Raw genomic sequence first — 17,160 nt, 5'->3', positions numbered from 1 at the left:
AGATATAGGAGGACAGTTTTTTTTTTTTTTTTTTTTAGGGGAAAACCTACTAATAGATTTTGTAAGTATTCATACTGTCTTTCCTTCTACTTCTAGAGCAAAAAAGAAATAATTGCTCCCCAAAAGTTTTCACCATTTAACACCTGGAGTTCCCTAGTGCATGGCAAATGTTATGTTACATGGAAAGGGGACTTTGCACATGCATTTAAGGTGATGGACCTACAATAAGGATGGTATTCCAGCTTATCCAGGTGGGCCCAATCTAATTACCTTAAAGCAGAGAACTTTTTCTAATTGGAATTTGGAAAAGAGATGAGGTATAAGAGGAAGTCATAGAGATTGAAAGGGTGATAATGATTCAGAGCACTCTTGCCTGCACAAAGACATAGGGTCCTGTGTGCAAAAAGCTAAGGATGGCCTCCAGCTGACAGCCAGCAAAGAAGTGGAAATCTTCGTCCCATAGCACAAGGAATTGAATGAGTCTGGAAGCAGATTCTTCCCTGAGCTTCCAGTTAAGAACTGGCAGTATAATGCAATTTTGGTCTTGTAAAACATGGAGCAGAGAAATAGGTTGAACCAACCCAAACTTTTGATCTGCATAACTATTAAATAATAAATTTGTGGTGTTATAAACTGCTAAATTTCTGGTCATTTGTTACAGCAGCAATAAAAATGTAATATACCATTCCAGTTCAAGGATGAATAGATACAAGTTTAAAATTATATGGTAAAGAGTTGGAACAGGAACCACTATTATAATCACAGAAGGTTCTTGGTACAACAAGCACATTTTTTCTTGATTTTCCTTCTTTCAGTCAAATTCCTAGAGAAAGTAAAATAAAGTACTGAAGGACAAAGATCATGAGGAGGGTGTATCTACTTAAATGTAACGTGTCCCCACCAAGGAGCTTCACAAGTATGCCTTTTTGTCATGGGCAAGGATACTATACTAATATTGCTATACTACTCCAGACCAACTAAATCCACTGTCTTAAAAACAAAAAAGAAAAATCTGAGACTAATTCAAAGGATTATAAAGACACGATGATGATGGCCATTTAAGAGATAATAAAAAGAAGACTGAATCCAAGCAAATATTTTCAAATTTTACAGATCATATGTGTATTAGGGCATGCTTTTTCCACTATACAAGATGACTTATAGCCATACATTTAAAGGAAATTATTTTCAAAACTATAATTACATATTTTTATTTGGCATCAGCAGAGCTATTTTTCAAATGGAACTTCCAAGCTTAATTTTCTTTTTATTCTTTTTTTTTTTGTATAGCTGTATTCTGACCTTGACAAAACAAAACAACATTGGAGGAAAGGCAGCAATTCTCCAATGACTTTTCAACACGGAAGGTTTAGAGGACTTGGCCTTTGAAGACATATCTAAGTTCAGAACCTAAAACTTTTTGAGGTATAACAACAATATACTGAAAACATATACTTTTATAATAAACTAGAAATGATTCTTACAATAAAGGGTAAAATCTCAGCAGGTAGTACATGTTCTACTTATAATTATATCACAGTATGAAATAATACCAACAGAATTCAAAAGAAAAACAAATATGGTGATTAAAAATTCTTGCAGAAATGGGATAAATGCAGCTCATTTTTTTTTCCCCTGTAGAGATAGGAACTACTTGAGGTAAAAATTACTAGCAACACACTTTGCAGCCTTCCTTTTCTGTTCCATGAGGCCACACAGGAAATGCAGCTCTAAAAGGCCTGCTTAAGAGCCCTGAAAGATGAAGACCTCGTGAGAAAAAACACTCACCTTCCTCTTCTTTTGAGTATCACGTTCTGCTTACTACCGGTCTCTGAAAACTTAGTAAAAACTCTGGTCATTTTATAGGGAGATATCATAATTTGAAGGACTTCGAGTCCCATGCACACCAAATTAATCACCATTTTATGTCTGTCGCAATTTAGTATTTCTGAAGGGGGTGAATAAGAATTAATCCTGCCAACTCTCCTTTTTAGGGCTATTCAGATACTAAATAAACCAGGAACATTTAAAATGCAATCTCACAAAAATCTGCTTTGCTTAACCTTCTCTCCTTCTTTAAAAAATAAGAAAGGCATGATGTTCTTTTTTGTTAATTAATTCATTTTAGACAATTCCTTAAATTTTCATTTTAATAAATTTTTGTGTGGGTGCATTAATTACTTTCAAAGACGCTTTACAACTGTTACCTATTAAAAGCCTTTGTTAGTGAATAAAAAAAATTAAAAAAAAAAACTTCCAGCACAGCCCCTCCCTTCTCCATTCTGAGCAGGTCCTTGCTATCAACTGCTGGAGTATGCTCGCTTTGCACCTAGAGCTATAATTATTTTGCTTTAATTTTACAAAACCTTTTGTTCCATTCCCACGAGCCCACCTGATCCTTATATTACACTCGCTCTATTAAAACACTCATGCAGAACAAAGCATGGCTGTACTGATTCATAAGTAACTTTTTTTTTTTCCTCAGTAAAATGCCACTGGCTAGGGTTTGGGACATAGTCCTGGGCTTCACCCTCCTCTGCCAATTTTCACATGTTAGAGAAAAAAATATATTGTTTCAGAGTGTAATATTCTTCCAAAACATCTTTCTTTGTCCCGCTGGTTTTTTGTGTGTTTTAAAAAATATTTTGTGATATTTAATTTTACTCTGCCCCAGTATAAGTAATCCAATATTAAGGATGGTGGGAATATTAAAGGATTGTAATCATATTGAGATTTCTTTAATTCATATGGTTAGGATCTTTTAAAAATCACTTTTGTTGCCTTCTTTAATTTTCCTTCTCTCTCCTTATTCCACCCCTTTTCCTTGAGATCTTGCAACACATGTGGGCTTTTGGCAGAAAAAAATTGCAGTGACTCATCAAGAGAATTGTTTGTTTGCTCTTAGGAGCACCATTAGGACCCTCTGGGCTGCACACGGAACCCTTTGATCCTAGGGAATTTATTTCTTCCAGATGTTTTCCCCACAGCCACCTTTCTGCAATGTCCCTCTTCATTATGTAGCATAAGAATAAACACTCAAGACCCACTGCTACAGCATACAGTTTTCCTGAATGGAGTGTGACAGGAAGTTGACATTTGATTGAGCCATTGGATTCTCCTGGCCTTAGGCAGAGTGATGGAGCAAGGTTAATGCTGAGAAAGGCAGAATTGAATCTCTTCAGGCAAGTGTCCTTAGAATTAAGATCGAAATTACGTGAATCAGGGCAAACAAAAGATAAAAATCTGCAGACCATTGCTCATGGATCCAGCCTTATCCAGTCCTATATAATCTTAATGCTTGGATCTGCCATTACTTGCTCACTTGTTTCATCTGAAGTACAAAGAGTGAATAGGAAAGTGAGATCTTTGAACATCTCTCATATTTTCTTGGTCTGGCTGAGTGGTCCCAGCAGAAATGAAGGGAGGACAAGGCAGGAAATGGAGGACAGGTGCACAGGAGAAAACGGTGTGCTAAGCTAAATAAGTCTCTCTCCCCTAAATGAAAGCCGTATCTTGATCCTTGCTTGGAACCTGTGTCTATTACCTTATATGGAAAAAAGGATTTTGCAGATATAATTAAGTTAAGGGTTTTAAAATAGGGAGACTATCTTGGATTACCTAGATGTGTCCTAAATTCAATTAGATGTATCTTTAGAAGAGGGAGATTACACACAGACACAGGAGGACAAGTCAATTGACCATGAAAGTAGAGATTGTGAAGTGATGCAGCCACAAGCCAGGAAATGTTGACAGTCATCAGAGACTGAAAAAGGCATTCTCTTCTAGAGCGTCCAGACAGAACAGAGTCCTGCCAACACTTTGATCTCAGCTCACTGATATTGATTCTGGACTTCTGACTTCCAGAATGATGAGAGAAGCTATTTCTGATGCATTAAGTTTGTAGTAATTTGTTATGTGGCCATAGGAAACTAATATAGATGGTAACTATTTCAAGAACCTCATTGTTCAACACATTCCTGAAATCACCAGTCTCAGGTTGAAGGAGGAGTAAAGACAAAATTCTCTGCGGAGATACTGGAGTTCTTAAGGGTATTTTTGATCTACAGCAAGTTGAGAATGAAAATAAACAAGACAGAGAGTACATGAGGTCATTTAGCAGATTTTACAGATTGTAAATGTAAATGCCCCAATTTTCTTTTGTTCTTATTATTTTCATAGTTGATTTACAATGTTGTGCCAATTTCTGCTGTACAGCAAAGTGATCCAGTCTACATATATAGATATATGTTCAATTTAATTTTTGGGGTCGCACCTGTGGCAAATGGAAGTTCCCAGGCTAGGGGTCGAATTGGAGCTGCAGCTGCCGGTCTACTCCACAGACACAGCAACACCAGATTTGAGCTGTGTCTGCGATCTACACCACAGCTCATGGCAAGGCCAGATCATTAATCCACTGAGGGGATCAGGGATCAAACCCGCAACCTCATGGATACTAGTTGGGTTTGTTACCTCTGAGCCACAACAGGAACTCCCCCTTTCTTTTATTATCTTCCATCATGGTCTATCCCAAGAGACTGAATATAATTCCCTGTGCTATATACTAGGAATGCTCTAATTTTCTAATGCTAGTTTGCATGTTTTATGAACAGGGGAAAAATCTATTATATTTTTCCTTTAAAATAAATGTTTATATATAACATATTAGCATATTAGCAGTCATTTCCCCCTAAATCATTAACTACTGCAACAATTGATTTGGCATATACATAGTCTATCTGGCACATATAGACTATGCTATAAAAGTGAAGATCCTCTGTCTGCACTTGAGGTAACTTTCCTTTAGCTATTTAGAGGACAGCCAATTTTAAAGATTAATTAACTCAGAGATAATTTGTAACCTAAACTCAAGAATTCCTATGTAGATGTATTAAAATAATAACTTAAGTCTGGAAGAGTTCAACAGCAAAATGACTATTATTTGACCAAAATGCTCAGTTTATCACTTTCATCATTAAAAATCTATAGCAGCTGCATCATTAAAAAGGATAAGGAAGACGTCTCAGTTTCCATGATTCTTTTCAGCTATTGGGCTTTTCAACAACCAAACCATTAATCTTCATAATCAACATGAGGTCAGCAGACCTAGACCACTAATATAGAGGGAGAAATAAAGTTCTGGAAAGCCTAACGAGATTCTGGATCAATCAGCAACTGAGAAGAACTCAGAAATAAGTAGAAATGCTGACTCTCTTCTCTATCTAGTACTTTTGAAAAGCAAATAGAGATTGGGTTCTCCTTTTGAAGATAACTCCAATGACAAAATATGCAAAAGATAGTCATTTATTTTTACAACTACCACTGGGTATTCATTCATCTGACAGTGAGTTAAAAACAGAAAAGCACAATATTCTATTTTTTTAACAAAATAAACGAAAGATAAACTGATGATTAATACAACAATTACACTGATGAAAGATATCCTGAAGGCATTCAAAGTACCAGGAGGCTAAAGAAACTGGTAGTTGTCCCCACGTGCCTATGTTTGGGGAAGCTGAGTAACAAGAATCTTGCATTCCTTCTCCACTTTCCACCACTACCAGCTGTATCCTGGCCTAAGGCAGTTCAAGAGCTCAGGACTTAAGAGTTTCACTATCTGGAGTGAAGAGCAATCAATGCAAATTCCACCTTCATACTCCCCCGTCTCACTTTTATTTGCTTTAAAGTTATGTGCACCTTATCTTTGGAAGGTCAGAATGCATATCTTCCCTTTGAGTGTGGTGCAGGTTTTCAGAGTACCATGTAATTATAATTGCTCTTTACTCCTTTATTATCCCTTCCAGCAACTCAGGATGAAACTGTTAATGTTCCCATTTATCACCATCTCACTTGTTTCTGAGTTTCTAGAGGTCAGGAAATATGTTTTTCTTCCAACTAGTCTCCCTTAACTCTACAACACATAGTAAATTCTTAAGGAGTAACTAGCTAACATATAACGCAAGACACAGGAGAAAGGTGGCTAGGATCAGTAAGGGTTGGTTCATTTGGCTTTGCAAACATTGTAATAAAGCATTGTTTGCTGAAGAGATATACAATAAAATATTTTTTTTAAATTCTAATACAAAAGTATCTTAACTCCTTTAGCATAGATTATCATCCCACAAGCTAGTAATTTTTACTGTTTCTTAGCAGTAACAAATATAAGTGGTCGAGTTTAGTATAATACAGTTTGTTGTGATGGGGAGATGATTGAAATAAATGGAGCTTTAAAAATCAAAAGTCAAGGACATTTGGGAAAATATAAGACATAATTGGGTATCTTTTTAGATGAACAAGGACTTGTTTCTAGCATTTCAGTCATCATGTTTCTGGGACTTGAACTAATCAAAGTCCTAGGTTATCAGCTACTTAGTATAAGTTTTCCAATAAACACCTTTTGATTATGAGTTTAGATCTTCAAAGTGGCTAGATTTATCCAGCTTCTCCTACACAGGCAGATTATACACACCAAAAATGTAAAGTTAACTTTTTTTTTCTTTGAAGGACTTTAGTGAATTTTTAAATGCCTATAATGAATAAAACCAGATTTTAAATTCTGAATAAAAATATTCTACATCAATGACTATTATGATGTGTCTTGGTTACAGATTACTGTATTTTTTTTAAAAAAATGGGCTCTCCATCAATTATATGGCTAGATCATGGAGTCTTTCATAGAGACCCTTAGGAACATCTATTCCAATCCCTTATTTTATAGTTGAAGAAACAATATGTTAGTGTTTTAATAAAGCCTACTTTAATATTTGCATTGAGACAAAATGGCTGTTACATGAAAAGAGAAACAGAAAAAACTTAACAGTAGAAGGTTGGTGAAGGAGAGGAAAAGGAAAGAGAAGAGTTTTTCACTGGAGTAGAGCACTAAGCAGAGATGAATTCTCTAGAATGCATCCAGGTCTTTGCTGGAGACTAGCTTAAATATTACAAAAATGGTGGCATCAATTTTTTTTAAATTGCTTAGATCATTAACATATAAACAGTTTAGGCAGATTTACCTCTAGGGAATCACTGCCTTATCATAAAGAAACAACGATGTCCCATATTTCTAACATGGAAACCATTCATTCATTTATTCTGTCTATCTAACCTCTTGCTTCCCCAGCATATATGTAAATTAAAGGGAAACACAAAGACCATTGTTAAAATCTATTTTAGGATAAATATTATCCCCCCCAAAATGTAGAAAATATAAATCCTTTCTAAAGTTATATAAAGATAAATTTTAATTTGGATACTTGCTACTAGGAACTACGTAAACTTGTTAAAAGTGTAGCCTCTGAGATCAGACTTCCTGGGACTGAATCTTGGCTTTGCCACTTAGTTGATTTTGGGAAAATTTATTCCTCTCTGTGCCTCAATTTCACACCAGTGGAATTAGATAACAATAGTGACTATTTAAAAGTGCAGTGGTGAGGATGGAATAATAGAACTTTCATATAAATCTTTTAGAACTGGGACTGGCACATAGTAATTACTCAATAAATAGCTGTTACTACTAATAGGTACAAGCCTGTTAAACACTTTCAGGGGGTGAGAATATTCTCATTAATAAGCCTTGTTTAAGTAATCTCTCTTTCAATTTGTTGCCTAATTTAATTCATACCAATATTCCATCTCAGCATGAATAATGTAGTCTGAGGAAAGGCCTCAGTTTGGTTTACTTAGATGTGTTTGAGACAGGGATTATCATTCTTTTAAAAGGAGTAAGCTAAAAGGTTGCACTTAGTTCTGGTTTAAAGCATCTGAGAGGTGACTCCTTTATGAAAAGCAAAGGAGAAAATGAGAGAGCAAGAGAGGCTCAGCAGGAAGCGTATATCATCTGATGTGGAGAACATGAGAGAACTCTCCTAGAGTAAAGTGAAAGTGTGAATGCCCCATTTACATGACCCCACAGTATCTCATACATGTCTCAAAGTAATTAACCTTCTACTATGTAATTATTTGTTTACACATTTTTTTTTCTCTGATTGTACAGAGAAAACATGAGGTCACGGGTTTGATCCCTGCCCTTGCTCAGTGGGTTAACGATCCGGCGTTGCCGTGAGCTGTGGTGTAGGTTGCAGACGCGGCTCGGATCCCGCGTTGCTGTGGCTCTGGCTTAGGCCAGTGGCTGCAGCTCCAATTCGACCCCTAGCCTGGGAACCTCCCTATGCCGCGGGAGCGGCCCAAAGAAATAGCAAAAAGACCAAAAAAAAAAAAAAATGTTCGATTCGTTTTTGTTCAACAGTTGCTCGAAAAAAATATTCACTGAATGAGTGAGAACTAGTTAATTAATAACAATTACTACAATGGCGAAGGCTAGTTAGCGGTCCCCAAAGGGACAGCTAAGACTCCCACAGACACTCATATTCAGTGGAGGGAAGTGTGAGGTAGAAGTGACTGGCTGTTATGATCTGGCAATGGATCTCAGAATTCTGTGCTGAGAATAAATGCTCTCGGTAAGAATAAATTTTTTTTTTTCCCTTTTTATGGCCAAACCTGTGGCATATGGAAGTTCCCAGCCTTGGGGAAAGGGTCGAATCAGAGGTGCAGCTGCCAGCCTACAGTGCAATGCAGGATCTGAGCTGCACCTACTTGCAGCAGCACTGCATTTTTAACTCAATGAGCAAGGCCAGGGATTGAAACCACATCCTCATGGATACTCGTTGGATTCTCAACTCACTCACTGAGCCACAAGAGGAACTCCATAGAATAAAATATTTTGAAGTCTCAACTTGTGTATGTTTTGTGAGTTTTTTTTTTTTTTCTGTATCTTTCTTTTCAAAAATTCACAAATATTTCAGAATCTACTATGCAGCACTTGACAAGTACAATGTGGGGAGCAAATGAAATCAGGTAATAAACCATGGCAAGAATCAAAAAATCAATTCAACAGAAGAATCCTAGATAATGTGTTGTGGAAGATCAGACAATAGTTAAGTACTTATAGCTGAGGGAATCAAGGTAGTTTTAGAAGAGAGGATAATATCTGAGCTCAATCTTGATGAAAATAGTTAATCTAAATCTGTGAAAATAGAGCATTACATTTTTAATTTGGAAATTGATGTGCAGATATAAGTGAAAATATCTGTGAATGAATGACATCAACATCAAAGGCATTTCTTTGTATTTGTATGAAACTCAAAGGTATTTATATATAGTTCATGGCTATTAGTTGATATACAGGTCCCTGAAATGGCAATAAGTCTAGTATATAAAGTAATAATAATGCCCTTAGAAAATTCATCCTTTTGTGCATATTCTTTCCTCTGTTCATTCAAGCTAATGTGAGGACCTACTTCATATCAGATTTTGAACTATGCTCAGTACATTGGATAATATGGTGATCAGGACAGAACTGGTGCTCTGCCCAAGAAGGAGATTCAGACAATTAAATTAATAACTACAACATGATGCATTCTATGTTAAAATGAAAAAGTGGATGTTATGGAAGTGCACATTTGTAAGCTATTTATACTTTAAATCATTCCATAAATAGGGCAGAACTATATTTGGACAAATATAAAGTGCTAGTGGTTTTAATTGACCTTGAATTTCTTCTGATTTAGTCTCATTTAAATCTACGGAGTAGATTGCCACAAGTGTCTTATGCACACTGCTTGCTATTCAAAATTTTGCCTTTTGAACTACCTTTTTAATTATGGATACATCAAGCAGAAACATTTATTTTCTTAATTTCTTTAAGACTCAAGATGGCAGCTTTTTTTCCTACCTTAGGGTTTCTTTCTCTGTTAAGATACATCTTTTATTATAAATGACAGCAACATCAGGAAGATGACTGTGATGATGTATGAAACAACAACAACAAAAATTTTTTCTTTTGTGACATTATATCTACAGGCATGAGAAAAGTAAAATCTTGCTAGGACCAGTAAATTGAACAAACGTAACATAGAGGTCATGAAGGAAGCAATTAGAGGCAACACCAATTCTTATCATTTTAATAAGTAAAGGTTTGTTGGTCTTTTTGTTGTGATTCTTCTTCAAATCCAAGGCATAACCTATATCCTACAACAAATATTTCCCCACAAATTGTCAACTGCACAGTGGGTCTGTTTTAGAAATCAAAATTTTAGATTTATTAAAGCAAAAACATAGTGCCTTCCTTCATTTAGACTCTTGGGGAGGAATAAAACTGTCTTCATTTTTTATTTGCATGAAAAGAATAGTTAACAAGAACTGCCATAGTCTAGAGGACTAATACAGTAAAAACTAAATGATCTAATACATAGGGCATTTATCTCACTGGATTTCATCTAGTTCAGTATCATGGCTTTGTAGTCTAAGCAGTAGATGAAGAACATCAATAATCTGGGCAAATAATGTTTTATGTGAATAGCATAGAAGAGAATGAACAAAAATACAACATTTCACCATTGCAGAGAATACAATTAAATGTGATTATTTAAAAAAATAGCAAATAGTGGCTGACTCTGCCCCATCATTGAAAGGAATGTAGTCAGTTCAAATAGTCTTAAATATGGAGAAACTGTCCTTAGGATATTCAAGATGAGAGAACAAAACAGTTTCTCTCTCATCTGTAGGACTCAGGGCAGGTGTGCTGTGTGGCTGTCATTTAAGTGGCTCTGTGTTTAAGTTTCCCTATCAATATTATAAATTTGCATGCATGTTTTATATTTTATAAGTGCACGATTTTTTGGATTAACTCATGGACCTATTGTTTAATAAGGATGAACAAATCATGCTGAGAAAATGAGAATGTGAATAAATGCCAAGTTTTTCCCGGCTCTGAGATGGGATATCTTCAATCCTATTTTAAGAACATGAAAGACAGGATATGAACTAATCCCTTCTCTTTAGGGTATCCTACTAATTAAACATATTGACACTGATTATAACAATAAGTAACAATTATTGAGCACTAACCATGTGCAAGGTAGTACTGTAATTATTTCATACATATTATCTTATTTAATGCTCATAGCAACACCACATTACAGATAAGAAAAAAGAGACAATGAAGTGAAATAACTTGTTTAAGTTAAATGGGATAGTAAAAGGTAGAGTTAGGATTCAAACCAGACACTCCAGAGCCCATACAGTATTAGAATATACTAACTCAAGGAGATGAAATGGACCTAACCAACACCTAGGGAATATCGATTCAGCTTTTCTGAACTTGAGGTCCTTCATCTAGGACAGGAGTCAGCAAACTTCTATAAAAAGCCAGATCATAAATACTTTAGTTTTAGTGGATCAAGAGGCAGTACCAAGAATGCTATACTGGAATTCCCATGGTGGCTCAGCAGAAACGAATCTGACTAGTATCCATGAGGGTGCAGGAAGGGTCCCGAATTGCTGTGAGCTGTGGTATAGGTTGCAGATGGGGCTTGGATCTGGTGTTGCTGTGGCTGTGATGTAGGCCAGCAGCTACAGCTCCAATACGACCCCTATCCTGGGACTCTATATGCTGAGGGTGCAGCCCTAAAAAGACAAAAAAAAAAAAAAAAAAAGCTATATTGTGTAGGTACTTATACTGCAGGAGAGAAAACAAATTACATTATATATTTTTATTAAAGATATTTCATTTAAAATATTTAATGTACTGGAGTTCCTGTCATGGCTCAGCAGAAATGAATCTGACTAGGATCCATGAGGACGCAGGTTTGATCCCTGGCCTTGCTCAGTGGGTTAAAGATCTGGTGTTGCCGTGAGCCGTGGTGTAGGTCGCAGATGCAGATTGGATCTAGCACTGCTGTGGCTGTGGTGTAGGCCTGTAGCTACAGCTCTGATGCTACTCCTAGCCTGGGAACCTCCATATGCTGTGGGTGCAGCCCTAAAAAGACAAAAAGAAAATATAATTTAACATAAAATTATTTAAAATAAATCACAGTATTTCATTAACAAAAATTTAAAATATAATAATAATTACAAAACAAAACAAAACAAAAAAAAGGAGTTCCCGTCATGGCGCAGTGGTTAACAAATCCGACTAGGAACCATGAGGTTGCGGGTTCGGTCCCTGCCCTTGCTCAGTGGGTTAACGATCTGGCGTTGCCCTGAGCTGTGGTGTAGGTTGCAGACGCGGCTCGGATCCCGCGTTGGTGTGGCTCTGGCGTAGGCCGGTGGCTACAGCTCCGATTCAACCCCTAGCCTGGGAACCTCCATATGCCGAGGGAGCAGCCCAAGAAATGGCAACAACAACAACAACAAAAAGACAAAAGACAAAAAAAAATAATAATAATAATTAAGTTTGATTTTTTTTCAGTGCAGTTCTCGTAATGACAAGAATAGAATTCTTTTTTAGAGCATAAATTATTTTGCTTAGCTAAGGTTTAAAGACAGTGTCCTTATCATGAAATCAATTGCAAATGTTCATCTATAAAAAACCATTCTTGCTCCCCAGGCAAAGAAACAAACAAACAAACAAAAACATCAAGCTGGATTTGACTCATAGGCCATAGTTTACCAACCCCTTATCTAGAAAACAAAGTCACTGTACTAGATGATTTCTGAGAATTCTTCCAACTTCAAGATATTATGGCACTATCTTACTTTACAAGCATAATAATTTTTATTTTTTAATACCTTCAGTACAGTTAGATAAAAAGTAAAATCTAAAACCCTATACATTACACATTCTAATAATTGAATGAATAAGCAAATGTAACTATAGTATCAAATATTTATTTCTGCTTTGTAGATTGTTTTCTTAATTTTCTTAGGACAATTTAGATTTTATTGCATTTCCAAAGGCCCCTTTGAATGTCATCACAGAGGAACAAGATTTCTGTTGAAAAAGCATTTGAGTGGTATGTTAGAGGCAGGAAGACAATCAACACAGTCTTTCAGTGAAACAAGAAAATATAACATACTGATAATTTCCCTCCAAAAGGGAATATTTCTATAATTTACACTTGATCTTAGCCAAAAGGCCGAGAAGCGATATTTCTATAATTTAATTTTGTTTTTCTATACTAACATTTGCTACCTTAAACTAATTGAATAAATTCATACCTCACATAGATTGGCATTGGATTTGCAAACTGTGACTTTTATATTGTTTTATTATTATTATTATTTATTGCTGCTGTTGTTACTGTTATTGAAACTTCTATGTTTAGTCATGGAAATTCAAGAAACTTCTAGATTCCCTGATAGTTCATAGGAGGTTGTAATGACACCTTCTAGCAAACATAGATCCTTTTGAACATAAATAAAATAAGTAATTTTCTTGCCCTTACTTAGAACAAAAATATCAAGAACTTATTGTCATACATTTATTTACACTCAAATACCTATTTTCAAGAAAAAATGAAAAAGTCAATCTACAATATTTGAGGTAAAATGTCATATGATTTATCAATTGTTTAAGGCATAGTTGAACATTCTGTAATAGTCAAAGTAATAGAAAATTCAAAATTCTGGATGACTTTCAGGAAACTTACAGAAGAAATATGGTATCTGGTTCCTGGTAGAGTTAAAGACCTACAAAATTGTGTTATTATACAAATTCCTTGATGGTCCTAAATAAGGTTGGCCCTAGGTAACTTGTTAAGTCCTCAAAAAGGTTTTTTTTTCCCCCAAATTCTATTTTATTTTTTCCCAAAATACTACATTTTATTTTTCCAGGTAAGACTGAGTCAACAAATCTATTAATGCTCTTTTTGTATATAGTTCCCAGTGATTTTTCTAAGGCACACTTTTGATTTTTACAGGGGATTTTTCAACTTGAAGTTTTGGGTTTTTTTTTTAAATCACTGAAAATTATCCCATTCCCCCTCAAACATAAAATAAAGTTTAAAAAATTACAAAGCATCCCACCACTTAAAAATAAACCTTAATAAGAAGTGAAATAAGTTCCCTCTGTCCCTGCAATCTTCCTCGGTCACCCTCCTAAGATAACCAGTCTGGAGTATGTTCTTCCCATTTTTTGTGGCAGTTATAGGTCACTCCTATCAATGTAAGATAACAGAATTACCTATATTAACCTACGACTTTGTAATTTAAACCTAACATATATTATGTAAATCTTTTCAGAGCAGTATATATGGATCTATTTTATGCTTTGTAATAGCAAAGATATAGTCTAATGTAACAACATATTAAACCATTTATCTTTTGATGAAAATCTAGTATGCTTTGAAATTTTTGGTACTTTGAATAAAATTGCAATGAAAATTATTGTAATATACATGCAAGTTTTTCTTATGGAAAGATTACTAGAAGAGGATTGTTGAATCTTAAGATATATTTTTTGAAGGCTAATCCTTTAAATATTAAAAACACCAAGTTATTTTGTTAATAAAATAATTACCATTATTTAGTGCCTAACATTTTAGCCAGTTTGGCATGCCCTTTCAGTGCATTAATACATTTCAATATGCCAAATTTACCATATATAGAAATTCTGATGGTATTATTTGATTCTGAAGGACTTTTAATTATCACACTTTGGAGTTGGATTATACTTCTATGAGCAATGAGGAGTCAATGGAAGTTTCTAAGTAGGGGAATGACCCATCTCCCTCATTCAGAATAAAGCATTTCTAGCAAGGGAAGAGTAGAAAGAGACCTGTGCAGTCAGAGGGAACACATTAAAGGGTATCTAGAGGGCATGGGACCAGACAATGGAGAGCAATCTTACAAAGAGCTAACATTATAAAAGCTTAACAGAGCCAACTTTTGTGCCCCAAACTAAAATAGAGTGGCAGCCTTTTGCAGGAGATAAGCATCTCCCTTCAGGTATTACTTATCTAACAGACAATGACAACCTGCTCAGAGCAAGAACAGGTTAAGGATAGGCTTTCCCATCCTGCCTGTTTTTTCTAATGGCTCCAGGAAACCACTATTAAATTGGAAAAAGTAGAGATGAGGATAGCACAGGCCAGTTAAAAACATCAATATAGAGTTTCCAGGTTTGAAAACTATCCAGGTGAGGCTTTTGCTATGGTAACTCACATATGGAAATGACCTGAAACAAGTGGAACAGAAGCCAACTAAGTTTTTAAGGAAACTGTATGCCAAAGGTAAAAGAATAAGAAAAAAGATGAGATACAGCATAATGGGAGCAGGCCTCTTCCAGCAGGATGGTCACAGAGATGAGGTGGGGAATCAGGATTTCTTACTAAATTTAAGATGCCTTAGAGGACATTCAATGGAGACAGTAAGTGAATGGTTGCATTTATAAGTCTAGAGCTCAGGTGATAGAGTAAGGTCAGACCTGAGATAAGAATCTGGGACTCATAGGCATATAAAGAGTACCTAAAGCTATTGGATTAGAGGAGCTCCTCTAGGAAGTAAAATGGAGCAGAGAAGGAGGATCCAACTAAAGAGAGTGACAAGTCAGTAAGGCAGGAGGAAAATCAGGTGAGTGTGAGGTCACCAAGCCAAGAGGTGACATTATTACAGAGAGAGAGAGAGAGAGAAAATTATTTCACATGTTGAAATGCTTCTGAGCAGCTGAGTGAAATTAAAGTAGGCTTCTGTATCAGGGTATAAACAACATCCTGAAGCAAGGAGGAACAGTAAATTAATTATGTTACATTGTGATGTAAAGTCCATCTTTGCTAAGAATAATAAAAATGTTGCCTTTCTTGCCATCCTTAGTAGCTAGATGCAAATCTTGGAAAGACACAGTGTTCATTTTTAATTTTTAAGCTGGAAGGAATTTAGAGATCATCTCGGCCAACTTTCTGATTTTTATGGACAAGGAAATGAATTTGGATATGTGAAATGACTTGCTCAAGCTTCAAAACTACAAAATGGCAGAAGTGAGGCTGTGATATTGGTCTCCTAACTCTAGGACACGACTCTTTCTTTGAAAGAAAATGTGTGTTCATGACATGAATTTGTTTTCATTTTTCCGAAATATTATTTTAGAAATCAAGACCCATTCAACACCTAAGGTGCTGATCTTAAAGAATTTTATTTCATCGATCACGTCCTTTTTTTCCCCTTTTTAAAGGTCCGCATCTGTGGCATATGGAAGTTCTTAGGCTGGCGGTCGAATCGGAGTTCAGCTGGAGTTTACACCACAGCCACAGCAACATGGGATCTGAGTCACATCTGTTACCTACACCACGGCAGGTGGCAAGGTCAGATCCTTAACCTACTGAGCCAGGCCAGGGATCAAACCTGCATCCTCACATATACTATGTTGGGTTCTTAACCTGCTAAGCCACAACAGGAACTCCAAGCAACCACATTCTTTTTTTTTTTTTCTTTCTTTTTTCTTTTGTCTTTTTGCCATTTCTAGGGCCACTCACGTGGCATATGGAGGTTCCCAGGCTAGGGGTCTAATCAGAGCTGTAGCTGCTGGCCTACACCACAGCCACAGCAACGTGGGATCCGAGCAGCATCTGCAACCCACACCACAGCTCACGGCAACATCGGGTCCTTAACCCACTGAGCAAGGTGAGGGACTGAACCTGCAACCTCATGGTTCCTAGTCGGATTCGCTAATCACTTAGATATTTTTCAGATTGCCCTTTCCTATGGTACTATGCATTTTTCACCTAACTGGTTGAGATATGGTTTGTATTCAATGAAGTATATTAAATGAGTACATTAATTTTCTTATACCTCATACTTAACATTTATGTAGGTATACACACTATTTTAATCTACAAGAGAATTTATATATAAACAGGTGATTTTTTTAGATCTTCAAGAAAGAAAATTCTGAAAAATTAAATTAATGCACTGTTATAGAGAAAAACAGCAATTCTGGGAAGAGTAGGGTAAAAGTAACAGTATCAGAAATAATGAAAATAGTAGACCACATTTTTTTTCCACACAAAAATGTATGTAAGAACAGAATATGTCTAAAAATAGAGTCAGAAAAGATTATGGCCCCAGAATGACATTATCATTTACAGCTTTAAAAAAAATGTAGTTAAGGAGTTCCTGTCATGGCGCAGTGGTTAACAAATCTGACTAGGAACCATGAGGTTGCAGGTTCCATCCCTGGCCTCGCTCAGTGGGTTAAGGATCCAGCACTGCTGTGAGCTGTGGTGTAGGTCGCAGACATGGCTCAGATCCTGCATTGCTGTGGCTCTGAGGTAGGCCAGCAGCTGCAGTTTCGATTGGACCCCTAGCCTGGGAACCTCCATATGCCTCCACGGGTGCGGCCCTAGAAAAGACCAAAAAGACAAAATAAATAAATTTTTTAAAAATGTAGTT

The 17,160-nt window shown here is 36.0% G+C and overlaps 1 protein-coding gene and 1 pseudogene across 7 annotated transcripts in view; both read right to left on the bottom strand.

Annotated features, from left to right (window-relative positions):
- The window catches only part of ZBTB20 (zinc finger and BTB domain containing 20), a 799,736-nt gene that overhangs the window by 419,300 nt on the left and 363,276 nt on the right, over positions 1 to 17,160 (bottom strand). The window lies entirely within an intron of this gene.
- Positions 12,776 to 12,923, bottom strand: LOC125114650 (uncharacterized; annotated as a pseudogene).

This window comes from Phacochoerus africanus, chromosome 1, assembly GCF_016906955.1.
Source record: "Phacochoerus africanus isolate WHEZ1 chromosome 1, ROS_Pafr_v1, whole genome shotgun sequence".
Lineage (NCBI taxonomy): Eukaryota > Metazoa > Chordata > Mammalia > Artiodactyla > Suidae > Phacochoerus > Phacochoerus africanus.
This window is presented reverse-complemented; position numbering and strand designations above follow the sequence as displayed.